The sequence below is a fragment of the Schistocerca cancellata genome, chromosome 8 (genome assembly GCF_023864275.1).
Source record: "Schistocerca cancellata isolate TAMUIC-IGC-003103 chromosome 8, iqSchCanc2.1, whole genome shotgun sequence".
In the NCBI taxonomy this organism is placed as follows: domain Eukaryota; kingdom Metazoa; phylum Arthropoda; class Insecta; order Orthoptera; family Acrididae; genus Schistocerca; species Schistocerca cancellata.
In genome coordinates this window covers 142,379,525-142,397,427 of record NC_064633.1, presented here as the reverse complement: position 1 = coordinate 142,397,427, position 17,903 = coordinate 142,379,525, and the positions used below count along the sequence as shown (strand labels likewise).

The following is a 17,903-nucleotide window of genomic DNA, read 5'->3' as shown; positions in this document are numbered from 1 at the left end:
CCATAATTGGTGAACATCGCTCTTGGCGGTACATGTTTTACAGCATCAATAGTAACTGGTAATGGCGCCTTGCTAGGTCGTAGCAAATGACGTAGCTGAAGGCTATGCTAACTATCGTCTCGGCAAATGAGAGCGTAATTTGTCAGTGAACGATCGCTAGCAAAGTCGGCTGTACAACTGGGGCGAGTGCTAGGAAGTGTCTCTAGACCTGCCGTGTGGCGGCGCTCGGTCTGCAATCACTGATAGTGGCGACACGCGGGTCCGACGTATACTAACGGACCGCGGCCGATTTAAAGGCTACCACATAGCAAGTGTGGTGTCTGGGTGGACACCACCGATTCAAATGTTCAAATGTGTGTGAAATTTTATGGGACTTAACCGCTACGGTCATCAGTCCCTAAGCTTACACACTACTTAACCTAAATTATCCTAAGGGCAAACACACACACCCACGCTCGAGGGAGGACTCGAACCTCCGCCCGTGAGGATTACTTGAACTCTTCCGACCCTTCAGTTTGCCCCACAGGTAAAAATCACAGGGTCAGGCGATTATGCAACGGCTCTTCAGAGTAGTGATGGGGATTTTCTAGTGTGCAAAAAGTTCAGATTTGTATGAATTCCTAAGGGATCAAACTGCTGAGGTCATCGGTCCCTAGACTTACACACTACATAGACTAACTTAAAGTAACTTATGCTAGAACGACACACACACACACACACACACACACACACACACACACACACACACACACACACACATGCCCGAGGGAGGACTCGAAGCTCCGGCGGCAGAGGCCGCGCAATCCATAACATGGCGCCTCTAACAACGCGGCCACTCCGCGCGGAGATTCTCTAACGCATAATAGCGCATGTTCTGTGGGTTCACACACCCCGAAAAGCTGAACCAAGACTCAGAGGAAAGAAAAAACTAAGGATTCACAAGTCCTGATTCCGTTTCATTCACAAAACACTGGTAAAACTCAACACGCGAATGTTGGTTTCGTGTTGTATTATCACGTAATAGGGGAGAGAGTGTGGCAGATATGATACGCGAATTGGGATGGAAGTCATTAAAGCAAAGACGTTTTTCGTCGCGGTGAGATCTATTTACGAAATTTCAGTCACCAACTTTCTCTTCCGAATGCGAAAATATTTTGTTGAGCCCAACCTACATAGGTAGGAATGATCATCAAAATAAAATAAGAGAAATCAGAGTGCGAACAGAAAGGTTTAGGTGTTCGTTTTTCCCGCGCGCTGATCGGGAGTGGAATGGTAGAGAGATAGTATGGTTGTGGTTCGATGAACCCTCTGCCAAGCACTTAAATGTGAATTGCAGAGCAGTCATGTAGATGTAGATGTAGTACAGGGCTTCACAACATACGTGCTCGCGGAGCAAGTTGTGAGCAGTAAGGCGCGAGCACGGAGCAGCGCGAGCACGCTACCCCCACTACCGGACCAGAGCGGAGAGTGGGGAGAGTCACGTGGGGCACACAACAGCTGCCGCCAGTCAATGTAAATCTGCGGCCACCTGCAGGGATATCACTCACGAATTATTACTGCGACAAATGAAACAAATAAAGGAGAATGTACACGTGCCACATAATTTTATTAGCTCAGTGTATACCTCTACCATCTGTAGACACTGAAACTAAAGAATTCCACGACAATCCTATATTTTCAACACTACTTAAAATATCACCTCCGGTTGTAGTGTTCTTTATGGCTACTACATCGAGGAGCTCCTCCCTCACCTGAAGATCTCTTTTAACACCTCTAATAAATATGGCAAGCTGCGCTGTTCCAGTGATATCAACAGTTTCGTCAAGAGCTAGAGAATACGCCATAAAATCTTTACAGATATTTGAAAGCTGGCTCTGGACGTCGTCTGCCATATCCTGTATGCGACGCATAATGGTCATGTTAGATAATGGCACAATCTGAAACTGTTCAAGTTGAGATGGACACAAATGTTCCGCTGAAACTACCAAACATTCTTTTATTAAATCGCCATCAGTTAAGGGGCGCAGGGATTTTGCTAAAAGCAAAGCAATTTCGTAACCCACTCTGAGAGCTGCCTCAGTTGATTTTTCTTTGTCGTCCAGATCTTCTTCGGATAGCTTCCTTTTAAGTTTAATAACTTCCTGTGCACGATCTGGTCCATCACATTTTCCACTTCCGTAGTCTTTCACGTGGTACGACATATAATGTCGCTACAAATTAAATTTCGTAAAAGAATTCAGCGTTTTGTGACATACTAAACATTTTGCAACACCATCTTTTTCAGTAAACAGATACAATTCCTCCCAATGGGGGTTGAACTGCGAAAGCATGGTTGGGGTTACACAACGGCGACTTCACATGATTCTTAACCCGCGAAGTGACTGTTAAGAGCTGATCGTAGTACTTTAAACGTTACATAGTCGGCGCGAATTCAATAGGCACGCTGCGGCCCTATTCAAACGAGCGCGCGCATTTCTCCTCCCACCCCTACATCTACATCTACATCTACATCCATACTCCGCAAGCCACCTGACGGTGTGTGGCGGAGGGTACCTTCAGTACCTCTATCGGATCTTCCTTCTATTCCAGTCTCGTATTGTTCGTGGAAAGAACGATTGTCGGTATGCCTCTGTGTGGGCTCTAATCTCTCTGATTTTATCCTCATGGTCTCTTCGCGAGATATACGTAGGAGGGAGCAATATACTGCTTGACTCTTCGGTGAAGGTATGTTCTCGAAACTTTGACAAAAGCCCGTACCGAGCTACTGAGCGTCTCTCCTGCAGAGTCTTCCACTGGAGTTTATCTATCATCTCCGTAACGCTTTCGCGATTACTAAATGATCCTGTAACGAAGCGCGCTGCTCTCCGTTGGATCTTCTCTATGTCTTGTATCAACCCCATCTGGTACGGATCCCACACTGATGAGCAGTATTCAAGCAGTGGGCGAACAAGCGTACTGTAACCTACTTCCTTTGTTTTCGGATTGCATTTCCTTAGGATTCTTCCAATGAATCTCAGTCTGGCATCTGCTTTACCGACAATCAACATTATATGATCATTCCATTTTAAATCACTCCTAATGCGTACTCCCAGATAATTTATGGTATTAACTGCTTCCAGTTGCTGACCTGCTATTTTGTAGCTAAATGATAAAGGATCTATCTTTCTGTGTATTCGCAGCACATTACACTTGTCTACATTGAGATTCAGTTGCCATTCCCTGCACCATGCGTCAATTCGCTGCAGGTCCTCCTGCATTTCAGTACAATTTTCCATTGTTACAACCTCTCGATACACCACAGCATCATCTGCAAAAAGCCTCAGTGAACTTCCGATGTCATCCACCAGATCATTTATGTATATTGTGAATAGCAACGGTCCTATGACACTCCCCTGCGGCACACCTGAAATTACTCTTACTTCGGAAGACTTCTCTCCATTGAGAATAACATGCTGCGTCCTGTTATCTAGGAACTCCTCAATCCAATCACACAATTGGTCTGATAGTCCATATGCTCTTACTTTGTTCAATAAACGACTGTGGGGAACTGTATCGAACGCCTTGCGGAAGTCAAGAAACACGGCATCTACCTGTGAACCCGTGTCTATGGCCCTCTGAGTCTCGTGGACTAATAGCGCGAGCTGGGTTTCACATGACCGTCTTTTTCGAAACCCATGCTGATTCCTACAGAGTAGATTTCTAGTCTCCAGAAAAGTCATTATACTCGAACACAATACGTGTTCCAAAATTCTACAACTGATCGACGTTAGAGATATAGGTCTATAGTTCTGCACATCTGTTCGACGTCCCTTCTTGAAAATGGGGATGACCTGTGCCCTTTTCCAATCCTTTGGAACGCTACGCTCTTCTAGAGACCTACGGTACACCGCTGCAAGAAGGGGGGCAAGTTCCTTCGCGTACTCTGTGTAAAATTGAACTGGTATCCCATCAGGTCCAGAGGCCTTTCCTCTTTTGAGCGATTTTAATTGTTTCTCTATCCCTCTGTCGTCTATTTCGATATCTACCATTTTGTCATCTGTGCGACAATCTAGAGAAGGAACTACAGTGCAATCTCCCTCCCTACTCTGCGACGCAAGCTGCTCGCGAGCACGTGCCTGAGCAGACGCGAGTACTCGCGCTCAAAACCGGCCAGTTGTTAAGCCCTGATGTAGTAGATACTGTAACTCATACACAACAGCAAATTTGTAAGGATCCATATGCATGTCCTTTTTGATAAGTTGTCTGCACGATGATCCTTTAATTCCCACTTGCACTTCTTCCAGGCTATCCGTCACTCGAACAATGTTTTCTGTTGTTCGGATTCTTTTCCAATAGTCACTGTTTTTATTTGCTACAGAGCCCGTTTCGTACCATTTTGCCACTACGTTTTGCATTACATACCTGCTTGGAGGTTTTGTCAAAAAACTTCCATTCTTACACTCTTCTGAAAACAGTTATGCACACGTTGCCGCGTAACTGTCGGCAAAACAAACGCGATAGTTTATAGTGTACACCAGTTTGTGTTTCATTAGGCTGGTCACTAAACACGTCTGCTCCTTTCACGAACGTAATGAGACAGCGAACTGTTTGGGGCAGAGCATGTAGGAGATGAGCATGCACAGAAATGTGACACTGACCACTGGTGTATCGAAAACACGATTTCCAGCATTTTATGTGATGGGTAGTACTCCTGTTTATTAACAAGGGCCGATTCTTTGTCTGTCTTGTAAATAGTTCCTGGGCCGGTTCTATTTGACCCACTCCGTCTTCAGGCCACGAGTGGCCTACCGGGACCATCCGACCGCCGTGTCATCCTCAGAGGAGGATGCGGATAGGAGAGGCGTGGGGTCAGCAGACCGCTCTCCCGGTCGTTATGATGGTATACTTGACCGAAGCCGCTACTATTCGGTCGAGTAGCTCCTCAATTGGCATCACGAGGCTGAGTGCACCCCGAAAAACGGCAACAGCGCATGGCGGCCTGGATGGACACCCATCCAAGTGCCGACCACGCCCGACAGCGCTTAACTTCGGTGATCTCACGGGAACCGGTGTGTCCACTGCGGCAAGGCCGTTGCGGTTTTATTTGACCCATCCCATGTAATTGTAAAACAGACTGACACCAGCGATATACTAGGTCTATAGTCGTTTGCGTCTGTTCGACGGTCTTTCTTGAAACTGATTTTTTTTTCCAATCACTAGGAACGCTTCATTACTCCAGCCAATTGTCGGAAGAGGAGCAAGTTCTTTTGCATACTCAATGTACACTCGCGCGTAGCCTGCACGTCAGGTCCAGTCGACTTTCCCAAGTCGGACCAATACAGTGATTTTTCAATCTCGTGGTTCCTTATTTCGGTATTTGTTACAAGCAGTTCTCGTTCACACGATGCGCATAAGCTCGTGACAGAGTGCAACAGATGCGGGGTTGGACCACCACTATCACCTTGCCTAGTTTGGTAATGATCATTCCTGAAAGTGGGACTGACTCTGAATTGATGCCCAGCGAGACAATTCTTGTCCGCAAACCGGGAACTAAGCCCCGAGTCTTTTCTGCCCCCGTTTGCGGCTATAAGGACACTCCACAATCATCTGAGGCGGGAGAAAGAAACACCGCTAGTTACGGCAGAGTTTCAGCTATAGCTGGTCAGCGCATCCGGAAACCGGCAATTGAGGCCTCTTCAGTATCTACAGTATTACCGTATAAGGCGACGACAAATCGGAGCAAGCAGAGGTGGCTGTCATTTGTCTGACGTGCAGCTACACTCTTGCTCATAAATTAAGGAGAATGCTGATACATGGTGAAACAACGCTCTGGTGGGCGGCTGGTGGGTTTAAATTACCTCGGGGTTTGACCATGCGGTGCATTTGACCTGCGGTCGTCGCACGTGGCGCTGACAGCAGTCCACATACGCAGAGGTGTGTTGGTGCATGGCAGAGTACGGGGCAGCGAGTAAGTGTGGAGACGTTTTCAGACGTGCTAATGGTGACTGCGTGTTGAAAATGGCTCACAGAACACATATTGATGACGTCATGAGGGGTAGAATACTAGGGCGACTGGAGACTGGTCAAACACAGCAGGTCGTAGCACGGGCCCTCTGTGTGCCACAAAGTGTGATCTCAAAGATTGTGGCAACGATTCCAGCAGACAGGAAACGTGTCCAGGCGCTACATTACGGGATGTCCACAGTGAACAACACCACATGAAGACCGACATGTCACCATCAGTGCCCGCAGACGGCCACGGAGTACTGCAGGTAGCCTTGCTCGGGACCTTACCGCAGTCACTGGAACAGTTGTCTCCAGACACACAGTCTAGAGACGACTGAACAGAGACGGTTTATCCGCCCGGAGACCTGCAAGGTTCATTCCACTGAGCCCTGGTCACAGGAGAGTCCGTAAAACCTAGTGTCAAGAACACAGTACATGGTCATTAGAAGAATGGTCCCAGGTTATGTTCACAGGCGAGTACAGGTATAGTCTGAACAGTGATTCTCGCCAGGTTTTCATCTGGCTTGAACCAGGAACCATATATCAACCCCTTAATGTCCTTGAAAGGGACCTGTATGAAGGTCTTGGATTGATGGTGTGGGATGGGATTAGGATTAATGCACGTACACCCCTGCATGTCTTTGACAGAGGAACTGTAACAGGTCACGTGTATCGGGACGTCATTTTGCGCCAGTGTGGCCGCCTTTTCAGGCGCGTGCAGTGGGCCCCACCATCCTCTTTATGGATGATAACGCACGGCCCCACCGAGCTGCCATCTTGAAGGAGTATCTTGAAACAGAAGATATCAGGTGAATCGAGTGGCCTGCCTGTTCTCCAGACCTAAAACCCATCGAGCACGTCTGGGATGCTCTCGGTCGACGTATCGCTGCACGTCTTCAAACCCCTAGAACACTTCAGGAGCTCCGACAGGCACTGGTGCGAGAATGGGATGCTATACCCCAGCAGCTGCTCGACCACCTGATCCAGAGTATGCCAACCCGTTGTGCGGCCTGTGTACGTGTGCATGGTGATCAGATTCCACATTGATGTCGGGATACATGCGCAGGAAACAGTGGAGTTTTGTAGCACATGTGTTTCTGGACGGTTTTCTCAAATTATCACAAATTCCGTGGACTTACAGATCTGTGTCGTGTGTGTTCTATATGTGCCTATGCTATTAGCGCCAGTTTTGTGTGGTGCCACGTTGTATGGCACCACATTCTGCAATTATCCTTAATTTATGAGCATGAGTGTAGTTAGTGGCTCCAGTAAGTAAACCGGAACTTCGAGTGTTCCCTCGGTATCAGTCAAGAGTATTTATTTCTCATGTTTCCGCGTCAAAAGAAACTGTTGCAGTTGGTTTAAATTGAGGTACGGTCATTACACTTATCCATACAGCTATAGACGTTTCTTTCTCTCACTCAAATAAATTCGTATGTTTACTGCAAAACAGCAACGCAACTTTGTGTAGAGCCCTGCGTTATACACTGAGCTGACAAAAGTCATGACTGAACTCCTAATGTCATGTTCTCCTTCTGCCTGGTGTAGAGTAGCATCTTGACGTGGTAAGGACTAAAAAAAGTCATGGGAGACCCTTCAAGAAATATTGAGCCATAATGTTTCTACAGCCGGCCATAATTGCGAAAGTGCTGCCGGAGCAGAATTTTGCGAACGAACTGACCTTTCTGTTATATCCCATAAATGCTAGATGAGATTCATGTCGGGCGATCTGGGTGGCCAGATACTTCGCTCGAATTGTCCAGGACGTTCTTCAAACCAAACGTCAGCAACTGTGGCCCGGTGACATGGTGCATTGTCATCCATAAAAATTCCATCATCGTTTGGAAACATGAAGTCCATGAATGACTGCAAATGCTCTTCACGTAGCCAAACATAACCATTTCCAGTCAATGATCGGTTCAATTGTACCAGAGGATTAGTCCATTCCACGTAAACACAACTCAAACCATTTGGAGCTACCACCAGCTTGCACAGTGCTTTGTTGATAACCTGGCTCCGTGGCTTCGGAAGGCTGCGCCACACTCCAACTCTACCATCAGCCCTTACCAACTGAGATCGCCACTCATCTCACCAGCCCACGGCTTTCCAGTGGTCTAGGATCCAAAAGACATGGTCACGAGCTCAGGTGATGTCGTGCTGTTACCAATGGCACTCGCGTCGGCCGTCTGCAGCCATAGCCCATCCACGCCAAATTTAGCCACACTATCCTAAAGAATACCTTCGTCATACGTCGCACATCGATTCCTACGGTTAGTTCACGCAGTGTTGCTTGTCTGTTAGCACCGAGAAGTCTACGCAAACGCCGCTGCTCTCGGTCATTACATGAAGCCGTCGACCACTGCGTGTGGCCGCGCGGTTTGAGGCGCCATGCCACGGATTGCGCGCCCCTCCCGCCGGAGGTTCAAGTCCTCCCTCGGGCATGGGGGTGTGTGCGTTGTTCTTAGCATAAACTAGTTTAAGTTGTTTTAAATAGTGTGTTAGTCTAGGGACCGATGACCTAAGCAGTTTGGTCCCTTAGGAATTCTCTCTCTTTCTCTTTCTCTCTCTCTCTCTCTCCCACACACACACACACACACACACACACACACACACACACACAAAGTCTGTTTTTCCCTAAATCGCTCCCGGCAAATGCCGGGATGGTTCCTTTGGCAGGGCACGGCCGACTTCCTTCCCCGTCCTTCCCTAATCCGATGAGACCGATGACCTCGCTGTTTGGTCTCTTCCCCCAAACAACCCAACCAACCGAAAGTCTGTTAAATCACGTCGTGTGGCCATAATCACGTTGGAAAGCTTTTCATGTAAATCACCCGAGTACAAGTGACATCTCCGCCATTTTCATAGGTTGTGTACGCGATACTACCGCCATCTGTTTGTGTGAATATCGCTGTCCCATTAGTTCTGTCACGCAAGTGTGAATCTGAAGGTTGTATTGCAATGGGTTCAAAAACCGTAACTGCACAGAGAATTCGGAGGTTGTTTAGAAATATTTTCCGCGTGTTTTGGTACAAGCGTTCCTCGGTGGCTCTCTACTGTGGAATGGTCGGTGTATACGTCGTCCGCGACGAACACAGAACTATGCGGGGGACAGACAGCACTTCTGAACCTCCGCCAGCGCGCCGCGGGCGAGTTGGCTGTTCCATCGCTCGCTGTTCTGCGATTGGTGGCGCCACGCAGACACGCCACCAGGGAACTCTGAACTGACGTGACGTCACTGCCGCGACTCTGATTGGCTGTCGAGTCTCTTTACGCAACCGCAAGGCGGAGCTTCTTCCATATTCAGTGCAGTTACAGACTTATCACCGCTAGTACAAAAGACTTCAGAGAAGAAATTATATCGACACAGCAGGATACTACAACACATTACTTCTTGTCAGTGACTTGTCTGAGTGAATTACAATGTATCTACATCTACATGGATAGTCTGCAAATCACATTTAAGTGCCTGCCAGAAGGTTTATCGAACCACCTTCACAATGATTCTCTATTATCCCACTCTCGAACAGCGCGCGGAAAAAACGAACACCTTTATCTTTCCGTGCGAGCTCTGATTTCCCTTACTTTATTTTGATGATCATTTCTCCCATTGCAGGTCGGCGTCAACAAAATATTTCGCATTCAGAGGAGAAAGTTGGTGAGTGAAATTTCGTGAGAATATCCCGCTGCGACGAGAAGCGCTTTTGTTTTAATTATGTCCACCGCAAATCCTGTATCATTTCTGCGCCACCTTCCCTTCTATTTCTCGATAATACAATACGTGCTGCACTTTTTTGAGCTTTCGCGATGTCCTCCGATAACCCTGAAACTTTTTTGAACTTTCTCGATGTCTTCCGTTAATCTCATCTGGTAAGACTCCGACATGGCCCAGCAGTACTCCAAGAGGACGGACTAGCGTAGTGTAGGCAGTCTCTTTAGTAGATCTGTTGAATCTCCTAAGTGTTATGACAATAAATCGCCTTCACTACAATATTTTCTATGTGTTCTTTCCAATTTAAGTTGTTCGTAATTCCTAAGTGTTTAGTTGTATTTGCGGACTTTAGATTTGACTGACTTATCGTGTAACAGAAATTTAACGGGTTCCTTTTAGCACTCCTGTGGATAAACTCACACTTTTCATTATTTAGGGTTAATTACTACTTGGCATACAGATATCTTTTCTAAATCGTTTTGCAATTTCTTTTATCTTCTGATGACTTTACTAGACGATAAACGACAGCATCTGCAAACAACCTAAGACACCTGCTCAGATGGTCTTCTAATTCGTTTATATAGATATGGAACAGCAGAGGGCCGATTACACCCCCTTGGGGAACGCTAGAAATCACTTCAGTTTCATTCGATGAGTTTCCGTCAATTACTATGACTTCTCTGACAGGGAATCACGAGTCCAAACGCATAACTGAGACGATATTCCACAAACACGGAATTGATTACAAGCCGTTTGTGAGGTACAGTGTCAAAAGCGTTCTGGAAATCCAGATATACGGAATCAGTTTGTAACCTCTTGTCAATAGCACTCAACACTATGTGTGAATAAAAAGCTAACTGTGTTTTCTAAATCCGTGTTGACTGTGTATCAATAGACCGTACTCTACGAGGTAATTCATTATGTTCGAACACATTATAATCTTGTTGCGTCCGCTGCTCGTGGTCTTGCGCTAGCGTTCTCGCTTAACGCGCAACGGGGCCCGGGTTCGATTCCCGGCGGGGTGAGGGATTTTTCCTGCCTCGTCTTCATCATCATCATTCATCCCCATTACGGTCGGAGGAAGGCAATAGCAAACCACCTCCACTAGGACCTACAGCAGTTCGACCGAGCGAGGTGGCGCAGCGGTTAGCACACTGGACCCGCATTCGGGAGGACGACGGTTCAATCCCGTCTCCGGCCATCCTGATTTAGGTTTTCCGTGATTTCCCTAAATCGTTTTAGGCAAATGCCGGGATGGTTCCTTTGAAAGGGCACGGCCGATTTCCTTCCCAATCCTTCCTTAACCCGAGCTTGCGCTCCGTCTCTAATGACCTCGTTGTCGACGGGACGTTAAACACTAACCACCACCACCACCACTACAGCAGTTCGAGTCTATCGCATCGTCCCCTACGCTCCTCGGAGTATGGGACCTCATCATCATCATCAATCTTGTTGCATATCGACGTTAGTGTTTGGGCCTGTTACTTAATCGATTACTCCCATTGTCAATACTATTTGTTTCTAGCAAGAACATTACGCCCACAGCATATAACTCAGCACCACAGAAGAACCTACAGCTATACAAAGTTATGAATATCTCAATTATTAAGTGCACATATCGTAACTAAACTTATTATGCTGTTACCTTTTTGTAAATATCTGATTGTCTCTTATCTCAATTACTTAGTGCACATATCGTAAATAAACTTATTATACTGCTACCTTTTTGTAAATATCTGATTATCTCTTATTCGTTATATACTACCGACACATAATTTACAGACTAATTCCATTCCGCTAAATTTCTTACCCCTTTTATTTTAGTGTTTGTAATGAACTGAAAATATCTGCACAATAGTACAAATGTCGATCGTATGTGAAGGGTGTCTTGTTCGGAAAAAAAAACTTGTTCCATTTCCTCATGGATCTCGCTATTGCCAACAGTACTACCAAATGTCTAAATGTGTGTGAAATATTATGGGACTTAACTGCTAAGGTCATCAGTCCCTAAGCTTAGACACTACGTAAACTAAATTATTCTAAGGACAAACACACACGCGCGCATGGCCGAGGGAGGACTCGAACCTCCGCCGGGACCGGCCGCACAGTCTATGACTGCAGCGCCCTAGTGGCCGTGCGGTTCTAGGCGCTACAGTCTGGAACAGAGCGACCGCTACGGTCGCAGGTTCGAATCCTGCCTCGGGCATGGATGTGTGTGATGTCCTTAGGTTAGTCAGGTTTAAGTAGTTCTAAGTTCTAGGCGACTGATGACCACAGAAGTTAAGTCGCATAGTGTTCAGAGCCATTTGAACCATTTTGCAGCGCCCTAGACCGCTCGGCTAATCCCGCGCGGCTACAGTAATACCCACTTCACCCTTGACCATAAGGCTCGAATTCTATAGAGCGATATAGAGGAATGTGGATGGGTTTACTGGTGCAGAGTTGGCCAGTTCGCAGCTCGGGTACGGGTGGACTGAATGAACCACAGAGCGGCACAGCGACGCTATACTGAACTGTTCCCGCACCAGTGGCAACCCCGTCACAGTTCCTTTGGGCCTGAGGGTAACTATATTATTCTGCATTCCCTGTACTGTACGTTCCGGCGATTGTGTGTTACACTTTATTTTAGTGTTGTGAAGCTATTTTGGCAGAAAAAAGGGTAACTGGGATAATAAACAGAATAAATCATTACACTGTTATCCTTCAACAAACCACCGGACGCCATGGGTCGCTTACGCCAACATACTCAGAAAATATCCATGAACAGTCACCCACCTTCTGGTTTTCCCTGTAAGGTTAAGACGAATCGTTTAAATCAGTGGTTCCCAACCTGGGGGAAATTACCCCCTGAGGGGTAAAAACTAAGTGATTCGATTATGTTTGTGACAGTTATTTTCAAAAGGTCATTGCTGATATCACAATTTTGTAAGACTTTAATATTGATTGTATACGTTATCAATAATTATTTTTTTCTCAATTACTAGCATTAATGCAGTGGAGGTTACAGGTTCGTAAGATAGTCCGCCACTATAGTATACATATCTTGTGCTTTGTACCGTGCATCGCTGACGAGAAGAGTGAGACATACTAACAGTGCTAAATATCTCAAGAAAACGCCTTCTCCAAGTTGCAGATAGTACCTGCATAGTCCAGAAAATGCTTCTCTACTCGTTTCGAAACAGGTAAATGAATTAATTGGCAGCACAACACAGCAGTAACTACATAAGGACTGCTATATTGCTCTACACAGTATTTTATTATTATTATTATTATTATTATTATTATTAGAGTGGTTAGGTACAAACTATTAACAGCCTGAAGTCGTCCAATTTCTGTCAGTTGAGAAGTAAGGAGTGCAGCACTCAAGTGATTTACAAACATTCAGTATAGTGCACACATCTGAACTTGGTTGATTTGAAATGGGGTTGCGGTGTGCAGGTCAAGCAAGAACCCCAATGGAAAGAAGTATTGCAGGTGAAGCATGTTTTGTAACAAACGGGTACCATCACTATGTGTAGTTAGCTTTCTTTTCTGAGATGGAGCTGTGGGTATCACTTCTGATGTTCGTCGTTAATTTTACCACAAACACACACACGCGCGCGCGCGCACACACGCACAGAAACTAAATATCATTCATCCTTCATCATGTTAAAAACAAAAGTGTTCCAATAAAAGCCTCTCATTCTACAGTTTGGTTAGATGCTAAAGTTGGCGATAATGTGGTGGAGGGGGGCAGGCAACAGACGGCAGGGAGTAGCCCGCCGTACGAGCAAATGTCTGATTGCACACAGGAGTAATTGTCTTGGGAACCACTGGTTATAGTCCATGGATGCAGAATGTGCTGCTATTGCTTACAAGTGTATAATGTGTATGAAATTGTATTACTAAACGACAAATGTCAGACAGTCACAGTTGCCAGTTGCCTATGTAACGGCTTCCAGGGGCAATAAAAATTTAATTTTTAGTATTTCATACAATTATTCTGAGAATTCAAAAATTTAAAATGCCGTGATAATCTACTCATTAAGAAGTGCAATGTTACGTTAAAGGTCAAACACAATGACTCCAATATCAACGTTGAACACAGTGTATATGTCTTCAAGCAACTCACCCAACGCAAATCACGCAGATTATATTCATCCATTGCAGTTGTTTCAAAGAAAATGCCTTTTTTGCATGCTGCACATCGAATTTTTTATTTATGCACCCAGTCGCGTTTCGCCTTTTTCACAAGGCATCTTTAGAGGGAGTCCTGAAATATTACACGATTTGTCCATTTTTACACATAGGTTCTGGTTTCACATCTAGGTTATGGATTTAAAAACAGTTCCTTAACGTTTTCTTTTATGAAATGGAAAGGTACTTACAGGTAACTTCTAATTCATTGCACCCAAGCAAACTGCTTTTTCTCATCTGGCAATCAGGTGGACGTCTTACAGTTCACTTTCAGTTCACTGTTTACGTTAAACATCTTTTTAATACAGAGTTTCATTTGTTTTTCTAAGTGTTACCAACATTCTCAGTTTTCTGCATTCAACTGTTTTGTGAATGTGTGTGTGAGTGTGTGTGTGTGTGTGTGTGTGTGTGTGTATTAGAGAGGGAGCGAGATGTTTTTTTTTAATAAAATTAAAATTATTTATTTTATTTTTATTACTATTTTTATTCATTTATTTATTCTCAAAAATAATAATAATTCTTCTTATTATTATATTTTCCTGTATATACTTATGAGAGGAATCAGATGTGTAATCATTTGCTGGGGTTTCTGTCTGTTATATGATCAATCAGTGTAAATAGTGAGTTGTTAGTCGTAATTATTTGGTCATTTAGTAGTTGTTTCTTTTCAGCCTTTGTTTTGTTTATATGATAATTTTCCTGTAATGTTAGGAGATGTCTTTCATTATTTATTCTAATTACACTCCTGGAAATGGAAAAAAGAACACACTGACACCGGTGTGTCAGACCCACCATACTTGCTCCGGACACTGCGAGAGGGCTGTACAAGCAATGATCACACGCACGGCACAGCGGACACACCAGCAACCGCGGTGTTGGCCGTCGAATGGCGCTAGCTGCGCAGCATTTGTGCACCGCCGCCGTCAGTGTCAGCCAGTTTGCCGTGGCATACGGAGCTCCATCGCAGTCTTTAACACTGGTAGCATGCCGCGACAGCGTGGACGTGAACCGTATGTGCAGTTGACGGACTTTGAGCGAGGGCGTATAGTGGGCATGCGGGAGGCCGGGTGGACGTACCGCCGAATTGCTCAACACGTGGGGCGTGAGGTCTCCACAGTACATCGATGTTGTCGCCAGTGGTCGGTGGAAGGTGCACGTGCCCGTCGACCTGGGACCGGACCGCAGCGACGCACGGATGCACGCCAAGACCGTAGGATCCTACGCAGTGCCGTAGGGGACCGCACCGCCACTTCCCAGCAAATTAGGGACACTGTTGCTCCTGGGGTATCGGCGAGGACCATTCGCAACCGTCTCCATGAAGCTGGGCTACGGTCCCGCACACCGTTAGGCCGTCTTCCGCTCACGCCCCAACATCGTGCAGCCCGCCTCCAGTGGTGTCGCGACAGGCGTGAATGGAGGGACGAATGGAGACGTGTCGTCTTCAGCGATGAGAGTCGCTTCTGCCTTGGTGCCAATGATGGTCGTATGCGTGTTTGGCGCCGTGCAGGTGAGCGCCACAATCAGGACTGCATATGACCGAGGCACACAGGGCCAACACCCGGCATCATGGTGTGGGGAGCGATCTCCTACACTGGCCGTACACCACTGGTGATCGTCGAGGGGACACTGAATAGTGCACGGTACATCCAAACCGTCATCGAACCCATCGTTCTACCATTCCTAGACCGGCAAGGGAACTTGCTGTTCCAACAGGACAATGCACGTCCGCATGTATCCTGTGCCACCCAACGTGCTCTAGAAGGTGTAAGTCAACTACCCTGGCCAGCAAGATCTCTGGATCTGTCCCCCATTGAGCATGTTTGGGACTGGATGAAGCGTCGTCTCACGCGGTCTGCACGTCCAGCACGAACGCTGGTCCAACTGAGGCGCCACGTGGAAATGGCATGGCAAGCCGTTCCACAGGACTACATCCAGCATCTCTACGATCGTCTCCATGGGAGAATAGCAGCCTGCATTGCTGCGAAAGGTGGATATACACTGTACTAGTGCCGACATTGTGCATGCTCTGTTGCCTGTGTCTATGTGCCTGTGGTTCTGTCAGTGTGATCATGTGATGTATCTGACCCCAGGAATGTGTCAATAAAGTTTCCCCTTCCTGGGACAATGAATTCACGGTGTTCTTATTTCAATTTCCAGGAGTGTATTTTCATATCATTTTCTCTTGTAATAGGTTTGTGGTTATTTTCTCTTAAATGTTCAGCAAAAGTTGAGTGGCTCGTTCCATATTTCCATGCTCTGATATGTTCTTTGTTCCGGGTGTCAAATGTTCTACTGGTTTGTCCTATATACCTTCCATCACATGTGTTGGACTGTAGTTGGTATATTCCTGCTTTTTGGTAGATATCTGTGTTTTTTGTTATTTTTGGAATGTGCTTTTGGATTGAATGCTATGTTTATCCTTTGTCTTTTGAAAATGTTTAATATTTTATGTGTGAGTTTGTGCTTGTAAGTGATTGTATACCATGTTGAATCTTCTTTCTTGTTTTCCCGTATTCTTTGTGTCGTTACTGTTCTGTCACTGTTTGTGCCTGTTTGTGTAGTGTTTTGTTGTACTGTTGTTTGTGGGTGTTTATGTACTGTGTTCACTGACTGTATTTGTTTTTTAATTTTTTTGTTTAATTTGCTGACTAGATCCCTATTGTACCCATTGTTTGTTGCTGTTGATGTCTAGTTGTTTCTGGTAATTTTCTGTGCTGAGTATGCGAAGCATGAATCTGAGTGCTGATTGTATCCGTGATTGTGGGTGATTAGAAGTTTGATGTGTGTCAGTTGTTGTAGGTTTACGGTAGATTTGAAAGCTGTGCTGATTGATCATACCAGAGCACACTCCACTGCAGAGTGAAAATTTCATTCTGGAAACATCCCCCAGGCTGTGGCTGAGCAGTCTCCGCAATATCCTTTCTTCCAGGAGTGCTAGTTCTGCAAGGTATGCAGAAGAGCTTGTGTTAATTTTGGAAGGTAGGAGACGAGATACCGGCAGAATTAAAGCTGTGAGGACGGGTCGAGAGTCGTGCTTGGGTAGCTCAGTTGGTAGAGCTCTTGACCGCGAAAGGCAAAGGTCCCGAGTTCGAGTCTCGGTCCGGCACACAGTTTTAATCTGCCAGGAAGTTTCATACCAGCTCACACTCCGCTGCAGAGTGGAAATTTCATTATGTTCTGATTGTTTTCTTTTTTAATGGTTATATCTAAAAAGTTTATTTGGTTGTTCTGTTCTTTTTCCATTGTGAAACTTACCTCTCTGTGTATTGTGTTTATATCTGTATGTAACTGGTCAATTTTTGCCTAAGGTTAATCTATTAAACAAAGGACGTCATCCATGTATCTGACCCAATAAAGTATGTTGGAATTCTTTTTGATAACATTTTTGAAAATTGAGTTTTTTACATGGTTTATGAAAATGTTTGCTAGGAACTGCAATTTATATACCGCTGCTGCGAAAATGGTCACTACAAGAAACGTGTTATATTCATCCTGTTTTTGAGTCTGTGAATATTTAGCGATTCCCAACGAACACACAATTTCAAACCTACGAAACTTTTTCCCTCTAACGCCCCTACAGAATGATGCAAGGAAAAATGTTTATCGCATCTGCATTTTTCTCTGTTCATGCAGCAAAACTTCAGCATAAGATATGACGTTTGAATGTAATTAGTTTTTTAGTAAAAACGCTATTCAGAACACACTTTCCAAGTAGCATTCACATATACCGCTGAATACATCTGCAGAAATAAATCGCTGTACAATTCATACGTCATGCAATATGATGTCGTAAATAATGAGATGCTTCAAAAACTAGCTTTTGCTTAAATGTGAGCGCAAATTACCGAGACCGTATTGATCCAGAGTTCGTAATGAGAGCACTTAGCGACTTCCAACAAACTTTCAACATAAATTCAAGCTTTTCTGCACTTCCTCTCGCTTACGTGATCAAAGGCAAATATTTAACACATTAACTCTTTTGTAAAGTAATCAGACGTTGGAAGCTGTTTTACACGTGGCAGTTCGATTCTGT

General features: G+C 45.4%; 1 protein-coding gene and 1 pseudogene across 1 annotated transcript in view; both read right to left on the bottom strand.

The window, feature by feature from the left end:
- Positions 1-17,903, bottom strand: part of LOC126095428 (uncharacterized) — a 1,192,014-nt gene that overhangs the window by 444,252 nt on the left and 729,859 nt on the right. The window lies entirely within an intron of this gene.
- LOC126096130 (5S ribosomal RNA) lies at positions 4,959-5,076 on the bottom strand (annotated as a pseudogene).